Here is a 17674-nt window from a genome sequence, read left to right on the forward strand (position 1 = left end):
GTACAGTGAGTTCTGGCAAATGAACTCCTGCAAGAACAAAAAAATTATTTATGAAATATGGTGATTCTGAAATTAATGTGCGGTTTTATTTTTGGTAATCAGATCGATGTGAGGTTGGTGCTGTGGCTGAGCCGTGGCAAGTCTTGTGGTGTTGGTTAGGGCTTTGGTATACACAGGATCAGTTATACTCAGAATAACGTGGCCAGTTCGCAGTGGGCTGGAAAACTGCAATGCAGTCAGTAAAGAGCTTCTCAGGAACAGTTTAAGGTTTGGGAAGCCTGTATTCTGGAGGATGCCTGAAGTTCAGACTGGGTTTTGTTTTTTCAAGAGAAGGTTGGAAGTGGCTCAATGTGTGTATAGGAAAGCCCTTTCTGATAGTTTAGTGCTTTCTAATCAGTTATGCCAAACTATGACAAGATGTACTTGTTGAGTGGTCATGATAAGCAAATTTCATCAGATAATCTTGTGTACTGTTTTAAAGGGTAGACAACTTAAATATTGGAACAGCTTATGTGAGGTGGGTTTTATGCCACTAGCAGGTTTTTGGGGGTTTTTTTTGTGTCAGTATTTGCTGAATTTAAAGAAGCCTGAGCTTGAATGCTTTAGGAGACTCATGAACTTTAATGTGGATGTGTTGAATATTCTAGGTAATGTAACCTGGAATGTGGGTGTTTATGTGGGACTTCAGTAAGTTTAAAGTTGGTGTTCTTTTGCTTTACAGGTTTAACTGGTTTGCTTGAACATTTATGAGCATCTCTGTACTGATGTGACCTTAAATGTATGCTGTGGGTCAGCCAGTAGTTAATGGACTTGGTGCATTTTGTCATCATTTGATATAGCAGGCAGCCTTTGGCAGGTTTCATCATGCTTATCGGGGTGGGGGACAGAACAGAGATTTTTCCTGCTTAACTTTAAGACTGTAGAATCCCCTGCAACAGGGGCTGCTACCTCAGCACAGGGAGAAGTGAAACGTGTGAGTAGTTTCTTGATGATCCATTGTTGTGCTTTGTGCCCAGCCCCACAGCAGCAGCTCGAGCCCTTGCAGAGCTGACTTTTGCAACTACAGTCCCTGAACTTTGGATGGGCGTTAGAACCATAGAGTCATAACATTGTTAAGGTTGGAGAGGACCTTTCAAGATGAGGCCCAGCCATCAACTTACCACCATGCCCACTTTGTTCACCATTAAACCATGTGTTCACATTTTCTGAATGCTTTCCGGGCTGATGGCTACTGCTTCCCTGGGTACTCTGTTCCAGTGATTTACAATCCTTTCTAGAAAGTGAAAGAAATTTTTCTGGGAAGAAATTTCTCCGCCTGGTACACTTGAGGCTGTTTCTTCTCATCCTGTCACTTGTTACCTGGGAGAAGAGACTGACCCCCAGCTCACTGCAGCCTCCCTTGAGCTTCCTTTTCTCTCCTGCCTCCCCCAGACAATCCTCATGAGACTTGTGCTCCACACCCTTCCCAGCCCCATTGTCCTCTGGACTCATTTAGGCAGGATTAAATGAAAAAAGCTGTAACCATCTTTCATTTTTCCTGCTACAGTTGTAACCATGTTGTCATTGCATTTTATGAGGGGTTGAAGTCCTGAAATGCCTTCTTCATTCTCTTGACCAAAGCTGGAGGGAATTATCTTCACCTTTAGGAATTCCTGCAGCTGGAGTTGCAAATTCTGTTCTTGTGGCAAAGTTAGGAACAAAATGACAAAATGAGGCCCACTTTCCTGTGAGCCAGCCTGTGTTCTGGTATGCTTACTCTTCTTCTGAAGGACCAGTAGCCCTCTGTTCTCATTAGGCAGCCCTGGCCTGCAGAGAATTTGAATGAGTGTTGCCTTCATTTATCCGTAGTAAATGTGGGGATGACATCTGGCTGGACTGCTCAGAGGGAGGCAGCAAGAAGGTTTCTGTAATGGTTTTGGTAGGCCCTCAGACTTTCTCAGTCTACTGGTTGAGAGAACAAGTAGGAAGCTTCCATTATAGAGCCCCTAGTAGCCATGAATAAGACAAAGGCAAAAGGATGCCAGAGAACCCATAAACTCTGTTTCTAGAGTCATGTTGTTTTGCTGTGAAGTCCTGTTTTCATATTTAAAATAGTTTGGTCTCTTCTTATTTCAGAGATGTTACCCTGAACCCTAAACCTTTGTTGTCCATAGTCTTTACTACTGTCTTTCCCTGTAGTCATTTGCTGTGCTCTTAATGATAAAAAAGTCCCTGGTTTGTATTGTCTTTATTCAAAGACTGTTGCAAATTGTAGTTTTAGAAACTTGTTATTCCAGTATTTTCCTTTAGCAGTTGGAAGGATTTTTAGCACTTTCTGGCATCTGCATCATAATGCCTTATTTTTTCACATCTGTTTAGAAATGTGCCTAGTAAACAATAGTGTCTTCAAGAATTTTGCCATTCATCAGTGTAATCAGTTCTGCACTTTTAGCCTTTTATGGCGAAGTAATTCTTACTGTACAAGTATATCAAGGTTGGGTGTCATCACCTACTATATGTCAAAGAAAATGGAGAGTCTGTAGTAACTATATTTTGCGTAAGTACTTAACTGTATCATGTTATTCTGATCTTGCGTTAAATAAAAATTTAGAAAGCTTAATGTGAAATATCATTTATTGGAAGCAATATGTTTGTGTTGTCCTTGTGATGGCCTTAACAGCTGCCTCTGTACTGCTGTGATTGCTGATCTCTGTATGGCATGTGTGGTGTATTTTCACATCTCAGTACTTCCTTTTAGGCAGATCTAACAGGTATGGAAAAGGCAGCAGTAGTATCTTGTTCCCCATCCTGCTTACCCCTTCCTGCCATGTAACTTGTGCTGGATCTGTTGGCTACATCATTACTTGGTTCATCTGGGAAACAAGTTTCTTCAATATCTTTTCCCATCCCTCCCAAAAACAACCTTGAAAAGAGCACTAACAGATCAGCCAGTTCTGACTTGTGTCTACGAAACTGCTAGGTCTGGTGCAAAAAAAATATAAATAAAATAATGGTAGACTTGGGTGGCTTAAAAACAGGGAGGTGGGGGGAGAGAAAAGTAGCACAGGTTTTGGTAATGTCTTAATTCTGGATTACCTGTAACATGAAGCCCTGTATTTAGTTTGACCATACACATGAGGATGACACAGCATCGCTTTCTAATCGTATGTAATCTTGTGTCAAATGTCCTTCCATAACTTGTGCATTAACTGCTACACTTCTTACAGAAATAATTGAAATTAATTATTTCAATTATTAATTGAAATAATGAGAAAGAGAGTATTAATGTGGCATTGAGGTGTAAAATTTTTGCTGCTATTTGCTGCTATTGCTGCAAAGAGGAGGTCCAACTGTGCCTTACAAGTGTCCTCAGAGGCTGTTAGAACTTCCAGTGAGGTGGTTCAGCTCACCGAGTGGGGAGGGAACTAATGAACTCTTTTTAACTTACATTTTTAAGTCTTCTGTCTTAAAAATTAGAGCACTGTACACTTATGGTTCAGATTAGTCTAAAGTTTTATGCAAGCCCACTGCCAATACATTGTTTATGGAGGTTCTTCCATCAGCCAGCCAGCAGTAGAGCTGAAAAAAGAGAGTGTGTGTATGTATTTATGCCCAGGCCTAGGTGCATTAGTTTTGTGGGCTGGTTCCCTTTTTTTTTGCTCAGATACACTTCTGGCACAAAGCTTTTCATCTAGAGAGTGGTTAGTCCTGGGCTGCTAGCCTATTGATCTGATGTTCTCATGAACCTCTAGAGCACTTTGGTTGAAAACTTCTTTACTTATGTCCATCATAATCTGGTGCTTTTATGTCGTTACTGTGTTTTTGTTGCATTTTTGAATATGAATGTTAGGTAGTCTGCATTGCTCAGTTAACTTTATTTTACTTAAGCATACTTTGGCATTTATACAGCTTTTTGGGTCAAATTACTTATTCTATAAGTGTCTGTGTGCTCTGTATGCACATAGTGGTATAAAAGCAGAGGAGTCAAATTCTTTACACTTAAGGGACATTATGGCATGTTGCAAAATGTGTTTGTAAGCATTTTTAAATGGTTGAATGTTGAACTTTGAGAAATTGTTATTTGGAAAAAGTTGGTTAGACTCAGAAATGCTGAACTTCAAAAGGGAAGTTGCCCAATTAATAGGTTTAAGGACTGTAGTAGTTCTAAAACATTGCAGTTCTGGTATTCAGTAGCCAGTGTTTTCAAACAAATTCTTAAGGTTCTTTCTTTATACTGTTAAATTATGTGCTGCTGCATAACAGTTGGGATAAAAATGATCATTTGGAGGTACTGAGCTTTCTCCCTTTCTGCTTCCTTCAATAGTTCCTTGAAAAAAACAACTTCTAAGAGCAAAACAAAAGCATAAAAGAGGAAGGGAGAATGGGAATTATTTATGTGAATATAAGGTGTTTTTACCAGTAATTAAGAGTAAGGGTAAAATTTGTAGAGACAAAAAGTAGAAAATAATAAGGGGTTTCCAGAAAAATTACGTGTTGTTGGGACTGAAATGGTGAACTTGACAAAAATCTGAATTGAAGATCCTGAGCTATTATAGGCCTGATATATGTGTACAACACCATTAGTAGTAAGAGTTTTGAAGAAGGATTGACCTAGAAGGTGTGTTCTGTGAAGGGAGTAGTGGAATTTAATAGCCTGTGAATTCAAAAGGGGTGGAAAAGAGGGTTATTGCTTGATAGGCTGCAGAACAGGGGCACAGAAGATGTTGGAAATTGTGGTAAGTGGTAAAAAAGGATTAAACTGATAAATGGATTGATATCTGAGCTAAGAAGTAAATCTGATTTGTAACTTTCATTTTGAATTTAATTTGATGTAATGGGTAAACAAGAACAGATGTAAGCATTAGAGCAATTGTATTTTTGGCCAGTTGGGAAGAAGGGGTTCTTGTGCCTCATGTTTTTGTTGGAATTTTGTTTCTGGTATGGAGAAGGGAATAATTATAAACCCCCTGAGTTGTATTGATGTGAACTACTCCAGTGAAGAAGGTTTAAGATACACAGGTGTAGGGTGACATTTTTGTAGTGGGGAAATTGCTGATCTCAGTATTCGTTGGCTGCAAGGTTCTTTTGTTAGTTATGCTTTAGATGTAATGTAATTTATCTGAGATAAAGAATTCTGTGAACTAATGCTAATTTACTTCTGTTTCTAATTTCTTGATTTGTTTTTGCTTCCAATTTTCTGGTTTGGGACCTTGTACAGTTCATCAATAACCAATATCAGTAAAATTCTGCTCCATTTGGAGCTTTGATTGTGGGTTACATTTTTGTGTTACTTGTCTTCTTGGTGACTATTTATAAGAGGTGAGTAGATGGTCAGTTGGGATTATCATAGGACCACATAAGTAATTTTTTACCATTTACAGAGACACACACATTGATCTTTGTGTGTCTCTGTAAGTGGACTCCTGGGAGTCCAGTTAGGAGGGAGATTTACCCCAGTTAGCAGTTAGGTTCCCCCCCCACATAAGGCAATAGCTTGGTAGATGTGGTTATGAAGTACTTATCTACCTGGTAGACAGGAAAGGGAAGGATGCATCTTGTCAGTCTTACTAAGAATAAAAAACTTAACAGTTAAAAGGGTAGTGGCTGTAAGGGGGAGGATTTTTCATTATTCTGCCACTGTGTTACGAAGCAAGGAAAGGGAAAGTGGCTGTGGGCAGGTGGGAGGAGGAAGAGTATGAGTTTGTGTACACTTAGTGTTCCAAAGTAGTCGTTACCCGTTCCTTTATGAAGTGAAATGTGTGCTATTCTTCTGTTCTTGTGAAAGTTTCTTGAATTTACTAGCTAGGAGCTGGTTTTGCAGCCAATTCAAGAAATGTATGTCTATGTGCTTCTACCATAATGTACTTTGGTAGAAAGTTACAGATCCAGATTGCCCACAAGTTTGTGGCTCTGGGAAATCATGTGCTTAATATGACATGCCTAGGCTTGTGACAGCTGAGCTATAAAGAATCATTTCTATGGTGGAAGGGCATGTGCCCAGGAAATGTGCCAAGGAGGCTGTGAATATGGACACTGTTAGAGATGACTCACACTAGGGAAAACATGTAGCTCGTGGCTTTAGCATGTTGGCATGCAAACAGTGAAGTCTGCTAAATGCTCTGCAGAAGGAATCTTTTTTCAGCACTATGACAGAACATTCATTGTTGTGGGTTTTTTTGCAAGCAAGTGGCTCTGCAAGCTCTCCTACTACTAGCTTATGGCAAAAAGGATGCATTTAAAGATTAATTGTATACTGCTGTGGTGATTGCAAGAGGTAATTGTTGAAGAGTGCCTGCTGCCTTAGATACTAGAGTTGACTAGTATGTGTGTCTAGGAATTGAAATGTGACATTTTTTCTTGAGACCTGAAGAAGGCAAGAGTTTCAGAGGATTGGAAAATTATTCCAAAGGCAAACAGCTTATTTTATACATGTATACATGCATAAAATACTGTACACTGAGGTGTTTCTGCTTAGTCTGAAGTGTCATGTTACTTGTGTTTTTCGTGGACTTTACAGAGTCCAAACTGGAATGAGCAGTTCTTCTCTTAGTTTCTGTTCTGCATTGGCTACCCAGCAGATGCCTTTATTTTTTCCTTTGTGGTTGAACATATTAGATGGCTGACAGACCTTGATGAAAGGACATAAATGCGCCACATGCAAAACCACAATGATTTCTTTGATTGCAGGGACCTTTTGGCCAGCTTGCAGTAAGGACTTGTGTTTAGAAGAGAACCTTTGGGCTCATCTGTATCTCCCTCCCCTCAAAGGGATGGCAGCCCCAGGACAGCTAGCATTCATCCTGACGCCAAGAGACTTCAAAGGAGGTAAGCGCCTCAGAAACGCTCCCCAGACAAAACACTTGTCAGTCCTGCACCCAGCCTGGTAATATTCTTTATTAAAGCACTAGCATCATTCATGGCTCCTTTGTGATAATTTTTTGAGAACTCTATGGAGCCTCATCAGCTGGTTGCAGCCCCCTTAAGATTCGCAAAGTTGTCCATTGCTCTTGATTTGCTTAAGGACGTGCCCCCAGTGGAAGGGAAAAATACATGTTACACTTCTCGGGTATAACTCAGACATATGCTCCCCTTTTTCTCTTGTTTTTTTTTTAATTTTCATATTTTGGATGAGGTCCAAACTTGTGATTTTCTCAATTCTTCTTCCTTAAGGTTAAAGTTGGAGGAAGAAAAAAAATAAACCAAAACCAAACGCTGCTTACTTCACATAGTTTTAAACCAATTTTTAAAAATAGATTTCTGAATTAGCCCTTTATATCCAGATGATCTCCACTTAATTCTTTGTGTGCTTGAATTTCTAGTGAGCATTATCCCTGAAAAGTTCTGTGGAAGAGAATTACTGCATTTTATTCTCCTTGAGGGAAATATATCCTTAGGAATTATTTTTTCCATGTTAGATATGCTACCTACATGAAGCACCGCCTTCCAAATGCCTATGGAAAAGTAATTTAGTAGAGAAAGCAATTTAAAATAAACAGAAATTTACTTTGATGTCATAAATTTAAACACAGAATTCCCATGGTAGCTTTCTTGTATCTATTGTTTTGTAAAAGCAGACTTTTCAGGAGTGACATTGACCCCTTCTCCAGCTAATTCAGGTGAACTGTATGAATACTTAGCTCTAGATCTTTCTTTTCACATTCTTATTCCAGTATATAATATATATTATGTATATTTTGTATATATATAATTATATATTCCACTATATTCGTATATTCTTATTATATGAAAACTAAGAATATTACTGGAATCATAAGGAAGAACCTTCTAGGGGTTTTTGCTGTGTTGAGTTTTTTTTCTTTTTTTTTTTTCCTTTAGTAGGAATATTTCAGCATGTAATAGACCTTCAATAAAGATGATCGTATGCTTGCTAAACAGCTACTATTTTTCTAAGGATGTGGATTTGGAAAGTATAGTTGCACTCAGACTATTGAAGCTTTAGTATATTCAAGTATATTGAGGTATTGAAGAAGTGGATGGTCTTGGAAAATAATGTCCTGCCTAATTCTACACTTACATATGTGGAAATGAAGGCAACTTTTCTTTCCCTCATTTGATCTGCCTTTTATTGTCAGTGAAAGTGGAGGTGGTTACGTTGTTTTTTGATTTGTTTTTTTGTGTGTGTGTGTTTTTGGTTTCTTTTTGGGTGGGGGACATAATTTTAAATAAATTTTGTCATATGCCTGCTTCTCTAGAAATTCAGCAAGGAAGAGTACAAACAGGACTGAGAATTGCTAGACTGCTTTCTAGTGTAATAGTTTCTGTTGATGGACATCACCTCTGGTAAAATGAGAGACCTAGCCATAGATGGGAAGTGTTATATTGTTTGGAGGCTCTGGACTTAATGAAATACTTTAAAAATTCCTTTTAAAGGTAAATCTATATATATCTATATATATTACCTTATTCCAGTTTTTCCTGGAATAAGCTGATATTCAAAGCAACATTCTTTCTCTTTCAAATTCAGATTAGCACTCAATCATTCATTTAGGAAGCAAAATCGATTTTAACTTTTATTTAGTAACAGTTTTAGCTGTTAACAGTTTTAAATGTTTTTCTTTAGTATTGTACCAGATGATCTGCTTCAGAATGGCAAGGCTTTTAGTCACAGTTTTGTGATTAATAGTTTATCTTAATCTGTATTTCATGCCATCTGCTTTTGCTCCTCTTACACCTCGAAATCCCAAGGTAGTATATTAATTTGCAAGGTTAAAGATAACTAATTCATGGCGTCTATTGGTGTTTCAGTACTTTTTCACCTTTCTAAGAAAATGGGACAGTACTTGAAGACTCTGCTCTAAAGCATGGATTTTTAGTTGTGTTAGGATGGGGAGGGAGAGGACAGTTTATCCAGAGGATGTCCTTGGTAGCATACCTGTGTATGTGTAGTGTTGTTACCTCGTAAAATAGTTTCTCGTTCTTTGAAACCAGTGGTTGTCTTTCCACGCCATCTGACTTTGAAGTGCTTTGAAACACGTCTTTATACTAGAGTTTGGTTTTACTTAATGAAATCTCTAATAACGCAAGCAAATAGCTTTCAAATAATACACCAATCTATACAATTTCATATTGTAGTAGTAGGAGGAATTAGATAGAAAAATGTTAGCAGAAGATTAGGTTGTCCAAGAAGAGCTCAAGTGAAGGATTAGGTACGCTGTAGAACTCTGTGCTTCATAGGAAATGTTGGTGTACTGGTGGTATTCTTATTCCTTGTTAATAAGGCTAGAAATGTCCTGTTTTTTCAGATATGGAGCAAAAAAATACCGTGCTTACTACGATTGCCTTCAAGAACAAACTATACTGTCTTAGAAAGATGATGTGAATTAGCATAGAAATATATTATTTTTCTGACTTTGTTTTCTGCGAAAACAATTCCAAAAAGTTTTGAAAACATTGTAGCCTTTCCTGAAACTGTTTAATAGCTGTAGGACTGGCGTTTTGGAGTAATAGAATTGATTTGTCCATTTGCAGTGGGAGGGACTTTATTTACTTTATTACTTACACTGACAGATTGGGGTACCTATAATGTTCAAATTTTGAAGAAACTTGATGTGAATATCTGACTTTTGGTATCTGTGATTCTATCCTTTGTCAAATCCTTGCTGTCTGTTGAAAGAATTATTCTGTGGCTTTGAGCAATCAGACTGGCATCTGGATAGGCTACTTGAAGTTCAGGAGTGCATTGCTTACCTTCTGTCTCTTTCCAAGGATTTTGTGATGGAAAGAATGGAATGAAAGAGTAGATAGTGATATGCTACTCATTCTGTGCTGTTAGCATATGGCAGCACTGGGTGTAGTTCTGATTTGATTTGAGTCAAAAATGTACAATGTGTGTGTGTATATGTATGTATGTATATATGTAACATTTAAAACTAGTCAAAAAATCACAAGAATTGAGGCCATCAGGTAGATCTGAATTGTATTCATTAACAAAATTTTTCATTTGCTGAATAACGGTAATAGCCATCTTGTACTTACTCCTAAAGAACTCAATTTTGGCAGTTGGTATCTGTTCTAATAATAATCTGTGGGTCTACAAATTGAACAGTCAAGTTTGCAAATCCTGATGAATTTCACAGATGTAATGGCAATACATCAACTCATAGGTGTTTTCTCTCTATTTAATTATTTTCCTGTATGTGTATTATTGGTTATGTAGGATGAGCTCCTGGGCAAGGACATTTACAGTGTTTTGGAGGTCTTGATACTTCTTTATACATGTGTTCAGTTGGGGACCTTTATTGTTGATGAAAGTTTTGGGAGCCGGAACCACAAATACATAAATGCCATTTCCTGTCATTGCCCCAAATGCATAATTTATGGCATCATACACAATGTAACTTTTTTGTGCCTGATCTGTATCTTTGTGTGTGATCTCCCAATGCCCACATGTGTTAATAAATAGCAAGAGCTCAAATACCAGGGCTCTTCATAATGTATATTGAGCTATTGGCTAAGAGTTGTGGCTCAGCATTGAAAGGAGAGGGGGAATAAATAAGATGGCTCCTGAAGCTGTGCTTGATGACTGTGAGGAAAGGAAGGCACTTTGAAGAATTGCGATATATAAACTATTGTATTCCTTAAGGTATAGTTCTCTGGTTAATCATTCTTCCTCTTGTTATGGAGGGTGTCAGGGCGATAAATGTTTTCAGATTCATTTTAGACAGGTAGTTTTGTGCTTCTGTCTCTGGTGGGTTACATGGTTTGTTTTGAGGCAGGCCCTTCTTGAATTGTGAGTGTGGGATGGATGAATGCATCTTTGGTATTACATGATTCTGCCACCTGGTGGCTTTGACGAACAGCAGGGGCTTCAGATGCAGTTAGAAGCATATGGGTGAATAGATCCTGAAAAAAATCCTTTTTTCTTTCAAAAATGGAGGGAATCTGTCTGAAAGGTGGCTTAAAGTAGATATGGAAGACAAGATACATGATATCTCGTTTTTCAAATTGAGCATTTAAGAGTCAGTATGCAAGTATTTAAAAAACTACTGATTATTACGCTTGTCGGGCTTCTCTGGGTTTTTAAATATTAGGAGATTAACAGAAGACAAATCTCCATGTAACAGTAACTACTTGTAGCGGGAATGCAATTTAGAGCAGTTATCGTGTTGTGTGTGTTGTGTATTTCAAGATTCTTTCAATCTGGCTTTTTATGCTTGGAGAATTACAAATATCAATACTAAATTTATATCAGTACTTAATATAAGAGTCTTTTTCCTGGCCCTTATTACTTTGGCATAACTGAAAAATTTATTAAACAAATGATCACATCTCAAATTGTGCAGTGAATATCAATTTTGGTAGTACTCTGTTCTTTTCAGTTGAAGTTGTGTCCTTCTGTTTCGAAGTCTGTATTCGAGGTTTTTCTCCCAATACAATGATAGTAAAATTTCTGTATATAGGTCAGTTTAGCAGATCTGTTATGTTATTTCAATCAAATATAGTATTTCTAGCTTCCAGTTGTTCTTAGGTGTTTTAATGCTTGCAAATAGAGATTCTAAGTGGAGTTTGGACGTGGCTTGTGTCCATAACTAAACAAGCTTTTTACACATGTTTATAAATATAGCTTGTTCTGCTGTTAAGTGTGTACCATAAATTTAAGGTGGGAAATGCCTTTTCTCCCAATAAATTCAAGTTGGGAAATTCTCTTTCTTACAATAGGTGTGGGGAGATTTTATTTCACTTAAAAACAAATATATGCTTACTGTTGTTACTACTGTTTTGAAATTGCACAGATCATTCAGTGCACTTACCTCCGGGTCCTTCCAGTCCTTCTTTTTGTGACTGTGTTTGGTTTTCCTCTGCAGTCTCTTCTTCCTGCAAGATAGGAGATTTAGAAACAATTTCATTAGTACGTACTTGTGTTGATTGCTTTCACTTGGTCTCTCCTGTATAATATCATTGTGTAAGAAATGTGTTATGTTCTTCACATACAAGAAATATGAAGCATCTCTGAAGGTAGACCTCTTCCATTTTTATTTAGATTTTTTTTAAACTTTGTAAGGACTTACAAGCAAACATGTTAATCTTGATTACTTGTTTCTGTAAGACTTCTGTCCTCTTCAGATTTTAGTTAAAATGTACCTTTGAGATTGTATACAAGTGTTTTGGTGGATGGCCTTCTTTTTTCTGCAGTGTACAGTCTTCAACTTTTACACACTAAAAATTCTTTGCATACTGTATCTGCACTTACTTTGCAAGTACTTTCATGGTATAGAAGTAACTTGATGAAGGAAACTTCATCAGAGGTAAAATTGCTCTTACAAGGTTTTCTGTGGTTCCAGAGTTAAAATCAGAAGTCAGATCTCAAAAAGAGCAACCGTAGTTTGGAAAGATCTACAGAAACTCTAACAGAGTTTCTTCTAGATTCCAAAGCTGTTCCTTTCTTCAGTTTCATAACATCAGAAGAAAATTCCTTGTTCTTGCTGTGAAAAAGGAAATATTCCGTGTACCCTCATTAATCTGCTCATCTAAGTTTATAAAGAAATAATCCCAAATTTGGATGGATGACTCACCATGGCTTCACTGTATTTTGAAGAAAATTCAGTGTTGTGTTGTGGCTGATGCTTAGAAGAAGAAAACTGTTCTTGTTTCAGATCTTAAAGAGGAGCACTGAATGTTGCTAGTGGCAGTATACAAATGTAGTATCTTCTTGAAAGTGTAAGTGATTATGTGTAATATATAATTACTAATCTAGTCTATGGAAGAAAATGTAGTGCCTTCGGAGTTCTGTTTGAGAGCAAAAGGGGAATATATACTGAAGAGGGTGAGAAGTTCACGTAAAAAAAGAATTTGGGCAGCTTTAAAAAGGAAAGTGACAGTAGGTGTTAGGGAATGTGAAGCATGCCAGAGATACTCAGAAAAGAAGGAAAGAAGGAGGCCCGTTGCTATGGTGATGCCAAAGTCAATTAATAGTAGCTCAGTGCTGGCCTTGTGCTGTTGTTACAAGGCATTATCTCTGGTTTGCATGGCCAGGTTTTGGTAGTGGGAGGCTACAGGGGCAGCTTCTGTGGGACGCTGCTGGAAGCTTTCCCCAAGTCCTATAGAGCCAGTGCCAGCTGGCTCCAGAGTGGATGTCCTGCTGGCCCAGGCTGAGCCCATAAGTGACTGTGGCAGTGCCTTTAAGAATTTAAGAAGGGAGGCAAAAACCTGCACAGCTGCAGCTGGAGAGAGGAGTGATAATAAGTGAGAAGCCCTCAAAGAGATTAAGTGAGAGGAACAGCAAACACCAATGTCAGTGGAGAAGGGGTGGCGGAGGAGGTGTTCCAAATGCTGGAGCTGAGGTTCCCCTGGAGCCCCTGGTGTAGACCATGGTGAGGCAGCTGTGCCCCTGCAGCCCATGGAGGTTCAGTGGGACCACAGAGATGCACCTGCAGCCCTTGGGGGACACCCGCAGCACCCAGATGGGTGGATGTGCCTGAATGAGACTGGGACCCTGTGGAAAGCTCACACTGGCGCAGGCTCCTGGCAGGACCTCTGGCTTTATGGAGGGATGAACCCACTCTGGAGCAGGTTTGACAGGACTTATGACACTGTGGGACACCCACAGGCTGTTCCCTAAGGACTGCACCCCATGGAAAGGACCCACACTGGAGCAGTTCATGAAATAGTGCAGCCTGTGGAAAGGACTCACATTGGAGAAGTCCATGGAGGACTGTCTCCTGTGGGAACAGGGCAGGAGTGTGAGGAGCTGCCCTCTGAGGAGGAAGGAGTGGCAGAGACATATGATGAACTGACCACGATCCCCATTCCCCATCTCCTGGTTCCACTGTGGGGAGGAGATGGAGAAATTTGGAGGTGAAATTCAAGCCCATGGAGAAGGGGCCAGGAGAAATGGGTTTTAAGGTTTGGCGTTATTTTTCATTATACGACTCTGATTTGACTAGTAATAAATTAAATTGATGTCTCCAGTTCTAGTGTGCTTTGCCCATGAGGGCAACTGGAGATTGTTCTCTCCCTGTCCTTACCTCAGCCCATGAGCCTTTTGCTATATTCTCTGTCCCATAACCAGGTGAGAAAGGGAGTGACAGAGTGCTTGTGGGGGATAGCTGGCATCCAAGCCACCACAGACATAAAGTCAGTATATATGGGTTGTTGGCTCTAAGATGAAATACATATTGAGAAATTCATTACAGCTGTCTCACCAGAAGGATTTATTTGCATCTTCTTGTCAAGAAATATATGCAGATTTTATATAAGAAAGCTTAAAAAAATTCCAAAAAGAATTAGGGAAAGGTGGTAGTAAGATTTGCTACCATAGTAATTAAATTTATTTTAGTACAACATATGAATCTGTTCAGATATTTCATATGAATAATGGAATCTTTAAAAATAAAAACCCCAAACCATCAATGAAGTTGAGAATATTTCTGAGGCAAGAGGGAACCATAGAGCATGAAAAATAACTTTGAATATAGGGATCCAGATAAAAAGATGGGATAATTGTAATAGATTGCTGTTAGTTAGCTTTACACTAGGATACAGGTACAGTTCTGTGTGTTTCTTAACTGCATTTCCATACTTCATTTGTTGTAAAATGTAGGATTACTGAGTTTAGTGGATCAATGGCTTTTGTATTGTAAATTCAGACATGTGGCCTCAGGCGACTGATCATGAACATTTCAGGAGCAAAGACTAGTTGAACTAGAAAAACAATTAAAATGATAAACGATGATTTTAAAAGACTGTGAGTAATATAGTATGTAGTACTGTAATTGTGTTATATAGTTGTGCAACTGTGTAATTAAAATTATATTCTTAACTATTTATGTTAGTTATTTTCTACTTGTAATTTCTAGTTTTCAGATGGAGAATTTGGTACCTAGTGTTCTAGAGAGTTTCTCTTTTGGGAAATTATATCTTATTTTGAGTGGCCAACTCTTTGAATCCTTGAGATAATAGAAAAGAGAAGACACATCTCGTGTGTGAAGCATCTGTGTGAAGCATTGTGGATGTTTGGGGGTTTTTCCCTTTTTTTTTCTTTTCCCCTTCTTTTCTTCACTGTTCTTGAAAAGGGTCAAGGGGTTTGTTTGCTTCATTTACCGTGTTCTTTCAGGCATTTCCAGTGAACTAGGAAGTAGTGATGTTGTTGACATGTTTGTGTTTAAGTTACTATTAAAATGAAGTGTGAGTTTTGATTATTCAGGAAATTTAATGTTGATTTTAAACACATTTTATCAGCAAAATATAAATATAAAATGTTGATCAAGTTTCTGATGATTCACTATAAGACACATCTCAGTAATGTTCTTGTTCAGGAACTGCTAGGACCTGGAGCCTTGAAGGGACAGGAAAAACATGTAAAAGTTTTAGCAGAAAAGCAAGTATTTCAGTACTGTAAGATACTCTGTCAAGATGAGTTACAGTTCTTGTGGTGTCTGCAAGAAAGTAAGCACTATGAGAATGTTGTCTCTCACTACTGAGATAGATTATATTGTTTAATTATTCTTTCTTTCTAAAATCTGTGTTCTGGCTCTCTTAAAATATTTTTAACAAGACTGTGTTTGTCAAATAGCATGAGTTGATTCCTGAAGAAAGGTATCTAAATTTAGCTGAATCTCTGTGTTAAAAATAGTGGATGAAGAAGGAGCCCTAATCCAGGCTCTTATCTAAAAATAGTACGGTATGTGTAACTGGAGGTGGGAAAAATGCACATTTACCTACAGCAGGAGTCCAGGGAGGGGGTGGATGCAGTGAAGTATAAATGTAATAATGACTAAAAGACTTAAGTGAGTCCTAAGGGCTAAAATTTTAATCCCTTAGAGGATTTAGATGAAGTTATGTCCTGTAATGCATTTACCACTTCTCTAAAAATTTGAATCCATCCTTACAGATGAGAATTCAGTGTCAGATATCCTGGCTGTGAGCTGTTATTTTTAGATGAAGTTTTATTCTGTTGGATAAAATCACAGAATCACAGAATCATGAGGTTGGAAGAGACCTCTAAGATCATCAAGTCCAACCTATGTCCTGACATCTCAACTAGACTATAGCACCAAGTGCCATGTCCAGTCTTTTTTTAAACACATCCAGAGATGGTGATTCCACCACCTCGCTGGGAAACAATTCCAGTGCTTTATTATTCTTTCAGTGAAAAATTTTTTCATAATATCCAACCTATACCTTCCCTGACGTAGCTTGAGACTGTGTCCCCTTGTTCTGTCAGTTGCTGCCCGGTGGAAGAGACCAACCCCCACCTGTCTACAACCTCCCTTCAGGAAGTTGTAGAGAGCAATAAGGTCACCTCTAAGCCTCCTCTTCTCCAGGCTAAACAACCCCAGCTCCCTCAAACGTTCCTCGTAGGGCTTGTTTTCCAAGCCCCTCACCAGCCTCGTTGCTCTCCTCTGGACACGCTCAAGTATCTCAATATCCTTCCAAACTGAGGGGCCCAGAACTGGACACAGCACTCAAGATGTGGCCTCACCAGTGCCAAGTACAGGGGCAGAATGACCTCCCTGCTCCTGCTGGTCACACAATTCCTAATGCAGGCCAGGATGCCGTTGGCCTTCTTGGCCACCAGGGCACATTGCTGGCTCATATCCAATCGGCTGTCAACTAGCACCCCCAGGTCCCTTTCTGCCTGAACACTGTCCAGCCACACCGTCCCCAGCCTGTAACGCTGTAGGGGATTTTTGTGGCCAAAATGCAGAACTCGGCACTTAGACTTATTAAACTTCATACTGTTGGACTGAAATGAATATTGTTGCTATTTATGTGCTCCTTGCTCTGAGAGATATTTATATTATTATGCTAGAGGTCTTGTGAAAGTTTGATACATACCATAGAGGTGAAACTAGCAAAGTGTAAAATAACTTGATAATCATAAAAATGAAACCACCAGTGTGTTTTATGCAGCAATTTAATTTGAATACGTACATAGTAGATTTGTGGCTTTGCTTTGTTGTGTGTTTTAAGGCTGGTACTGCAAGGAAAAGCTGGGCTGCTTCCCTTAGTGTATTTTGGAAAAAGATGCTACAAACAGTGGAAAGAAATTATTGGGTCCAGTCTCTTTCCTAGCACACTGTGTTGTATATCTTGTGTTAAACTGTCCTATAATATGTACAAAAGGTTTTCTTTAGGAATATAGTAGTTTGATGTTGTTGTTAGCTTTTCTTTTGCTAGGTGAAGCTAGTACATTGTTATAGTCATCTTAAGCAATCTTCATTACTACTTTACTTATTCTTTCTTGAACAAAACTGTGCAAAAATTCTATACCATGTATCAGATGCATAAGCATTACTGGAGAAAACCTGTTCAAGAAAATGAAACTATGCCGAAAAATGAAGAATAAGTTTTATTTCAATTTAAACTAGACAGGAGTCAAGCTTACTAAAGAAAATATTTTTAGGTATATGTACAAATAAAGATGATCAACAAAATCGAGATAATATTTTCTAAGGAAAGGAAATATGTTATGTGTAACACTATTTGATATTTGGAATGTCCATAATTGGAATTTTAAAATGAAAATGCATTCTCCTCCATGCACACACTCTTGAGTAAATAATCCAGAGATATTTTTGAGGAACAGCTAAATGTTAGTGATGTTTCAAAACTGCAGATAATTTCTTCATCAGAAAGAATGGGACAAGTCCCATTAACTCGTTACTACTTTTTTTTTCTTTTCTCTTTTTTATTTTAACCTTAATACATTTGTTTGGGTTTTTTTGTTTTGCAG

At 38.3% G+C, this 17674-nt stretch overlaps 1 protein-coding gene across 5 annotated transcripts in view; it reads left to right on the plus strand.

Moving 5' to 3' along the window:
* STK24 (serine/threonine kinase 24) overlaps window positions 1–17674 on the plus strand; it is a 51340-nt gene that overhangs the window by 17118 nt on the left and 16548 nt on the right. The window contains exon 3 of one of the 5 annotated variants that reach the window (XM_064408413.1): window positions 6667–6804. The exons of the other annotated variants lie outside the window; for them this stretch is intronic. The gene's annotated coding sequence lies outside the window, so the exon portion shown is untranslated. The remainder of the gene's footprint in view (window positions 1–6666; window positions 6805–17674) is intronic. 5 annotated transcript variants of the gene reach the window in all.

The sequence above is a fragment of the Passer domesticus genome, chromosome 2 (genome assembly GCF_036417665.1).
Source record: "Passer domesticus isolate bPasDom1 chromosome 2, bPasDom1.hap1, whole genome shotgun sequence".
Taxonomy (NCBI): Eukaryota; Metazoa; Chordata; class Aves; order Passeriformes; family Passeridae; genus Passer; species Passer domesticus.